The following is a 3,762-nucleotide window of genomic DNA, read 5'->3' on the forward strand; positions in this document are numbered from 1 at the left end:
GGAAGGCAAGGAGGAAGACAGTTCTTCCCAGGAAGACCAGCCCATCCAAGAAGGGAAGTGGTCAGAAACTATTGGTTCAGAGGCACTATGCAAAGGAAAGTGTAGGGAGGCTGAAACAAGAGGGTGAGTCACTCTCATTTACTGCTCAGATCAGTATATCATTCTTTTGGAGACCAAAAGTTCTTTTAGTGGGAAGGCGTGATCCAAAAATGGATCCTAGATAAACCTCTAAGTCTAAAAGACTTCATATAAGAGGTAAAAGGTGCCAAATGGCACAAATCCTTTGTAAATAAGAGGAAAATGAAAATCGCAGGCTGCTCTCGGAAATAGTGTCATTGCAGAGATCTCATCATTTTGAATCCAACGCAACTTGAATGGCCGAAAACAGAGTTCAGATGAAGAAGTTATCATAAGAAGAAGTTATCATAAAAAGAAGTTCCCCTTTGTTCTTTGAGAAAGAGGCAAAAATCTGAAGAAATAAGGCCTATCGGAAGCTTAAGTCAACAATAAATAGGAGTCATCGGATCTGGCCGATCAACGGTCCAGATCTGATCGGCATATCGCATCGGCGGTGACAGGCAGAAGCAATCGGAGGCATAACATGCGATGAGATCCGGCCGATGTGATACCATGATCGCTGATATCAACGGATCGCAATCGGCGTTGGCATAGACCATACTATATGGAAAGGCCTCGGGTTGATGCGATATGTGATTGCGACAAGTCGCATTGCAATATCGCATCGACGCATTACAGAGGAGCAGACATATGTTATATATATATGCGATCCGATCGTCGGACCCGATAGCACTTTAAAACGATATTACATAATAATTCTGTCAGGCCAGGGTAACTCCAGAATGAGCGGGAGAGAAAATTGATGATATTATTCATTAGCTAACTTATATTTATATACATAAATACAACAGATCAGTTCATCTTCTAGATGACTGTCCAGTTCACCCATCCGTTTCGGATTAGGTGTCAACATTCCCCCCCTTAATCTGAAGGGATGTTGGTGAGTCCAAGCATCGTTCTGAATCTTTCAAGCTTTTCTCTTCCAAGCGCTTTGGTGAAGATGTCTGCAATTTGCTCGTTTGTGGAACAATGACGGAGATGGATTGTTTTGGCCTCAACATGATGTCGGATCAGATGATATTTAGTATTGATGTGCTTAGTACGATCATGGAACTTTGGGTTCTTGGCCAACTTTATTGCAGATGTGTTATCAATCATGAGTGGAGTTGATTGTATTTGTTTTACCTGCAAATCTTCAAGAATTTTCCTGAGCCACACAATTTCTTTCGTTGCTTCAGCTGCTGCCACATATTCTGCTTCTGTTGTAGAATCTGCTGGTACTGATTGTTTGCGTGATCTCCAGGAGACAGCTCCCGATCCAAGACTCATAGCATATCCTGAAGTAGATACCCCAGTTTCTTTGTCTCCATCGAAGTCTGAATCAAAGTATCCAATCAAGTTGAAGTCGTCCACCTGTGTATACTTGATTCCAAGGTCTTGAGTTCCCTTCAAGTACCTTAGAACTCTTTTTGCAGCAGACCAATGTCCCTCACAAGGCTTTTGCATAAACCTGGAGAGGATTCCAACAGCAAATGAAATGTCTGGTCTGGTAGTAGTGAGGTAGATGAGACTTCCTACAAGCTGTCTATACTTTGTTGCATCCTCAAATTCCTTTCCTTCAATATATGTGAGCTTCAAGTTTTGTTCCATTGGAGTAGAAAGGGGATTGCACTCTGTCATGACAAATCTGTTTAACAAATCTCCAATGTATTTCTTTTGAGAAAGAAATATGGACTTTGGATGTTGGGTTACTTCAATGCCAAGATAGTAATGAACATAGCCCAAATCAGTCATTTCAATTTTTTTTCCTAATTCTTTCTTTATGGATGCAATATAGCTTTCATTGTTCCTTGTCATTAAAAGATCATCTACATATACCACAAGATATACAACTGTTTTGCCAACTTTCTTGACAAATAAAGTTGCATCATCAAGATCAAAATGATTGAAGTTGAGTTTCAGAAGATGCTCAGTTAGTTTTCCATACCAGGCTCGTGGTGCTTGTTTGAGGCCATACAAGGACTTCACAAGTTTTCATACTTTGTGTTCATGTCATTTCACAGCAAATCCTTTAGGCTGGGACATAAAAACATTCTCTTTTAGATCTCCATTCAAGAATGCAGTTTTTACATCCATTTGATGGACTTTTCAACCGTTCTGAGCAGCTAGTGCAAAGAGTGTCCGGATGGTGGCCCATTTTGCTGTGGGAGCAAAAGTTTCCTCATAATCGACCCCTTCCTTCTGTGCAAAACCTTTTGCCACAAGCCTAGCTTTGTGCTTGTCAAGTGAGCCATCAGCTTTGTACTTGTTCTTGTAGACCCACTTGCAGCCAATTGGTTTTGTTCCAAATGGAGGATCAACCAGCTTCCAAGTGCCATTCTTTATGAGGGCATCATACTCCTTCTGCATCGCTTCTTTCCATTCATCATGAGAAGCAGCTTCTTTGAAGGAAGTTGGTTCAAAATCTGTAGACAAGTTCAATTCACAATCATAAGTAACATCCATATCAACAGGTGAATTAGAGTTATCTACATCACCTCCATTTTGTCGGTTTGTATTTCTGGTTCCTGTTTTTCCAATTTCATCAGGATGAACACTTTCAAGTGTCTTTGTCAGCCATTTTGGGGGACCTTTCTGAGATGGTCCAGGCTGCTCTGTTGATTGAGTTGGGTCTGAATCAAGATTGAGTTTCCCAATTCTATCAATTACATCACTTAAAGCATCATCCGTTGTTGGAGTGTCATGCAGGGGAGATTGTTCTTCAGAAGAAGATTCCACATGTTGATCTAGTATAGGAATCCCCCCTTCAAGATGTGGAATCTGATTATCAAACTCTTGAAATGATTTCGGTTTTGTGAATTTATCCAAGCGATCAAGTTGCCGCTCAACAACACTGTCAGATTTGGATGATTCAAGAAAAATGACATCTCTAGATAAAACAAACTTTTTATTTACTTCATCATAGAGGCGGTATGCTTTAGATGTGTTTGAATACCCCAGGAAGATACACTTACGACTTCTAGCACCAAGTTTGTTTCTATGTACCTTTGGTATTAAAGCATAACAGGTGGAACCAAAAATCCTGAGATGTTTTACCGAAGGAACATGTCCATACCATAATTCATAAGGAGTCTTGTTTCTTATAGCACTAGATGGACATCTATTCTTTATATATGCAGCATATAGAACAACATCAACCCAAAACATTGTCTTTACATTTTTGAAGAAAAGCATGGATCGTACCATATTCAAAATTGTTTTGTTCATTCTTTCAGCTACACCATTTTGTTGAGGATTATAAGGCACAGTTGTTTGATGTTTAATCCCATGTTGGCGAAGATAGTGTTCAAATTCATTTGATGTATATTCTTTTCCATTATCAGTGCGAATAGACCCAATATGAGATTGTGCATCATTTTCAATCCACTTATGAAAATTCTTGAATGTTTGAAAAGCATCAGATTTGTTCTTCAATAAGTAAACCCAACACATTCTGGTGTAATCATCAATAAATGTCATGATATATTTATTTCCATTTGCAGAAGGAACAGGCATTGGACCACATAAATCTGAATGAATAAGTTCAAGCTTCCTATGTGCTCTTGAATGTGAATCATGAAAACACTGTTTGCTATGCTTTCCTAGAATGCAAGCATCACATTGTTTATGTTTTCTAGGAATTGT

This window comes from Pinus tabuliformis, chromosome 8 (genome assembly GCF_031772625.1).
Source record: "Pinus tabuliformis cultivar Carrire ecotype Pingquan chromosome 8, CPIR1, whole genome shotgun sequence".
In the NCBI taxonomy this organism is placed as follows: domain Eukaryota; kingdom Viridiplantae; phylum Streptophyta; class Pinopsida; order Pinales; family Pinaceae; genus Pinus; species Pinus tabuliformis.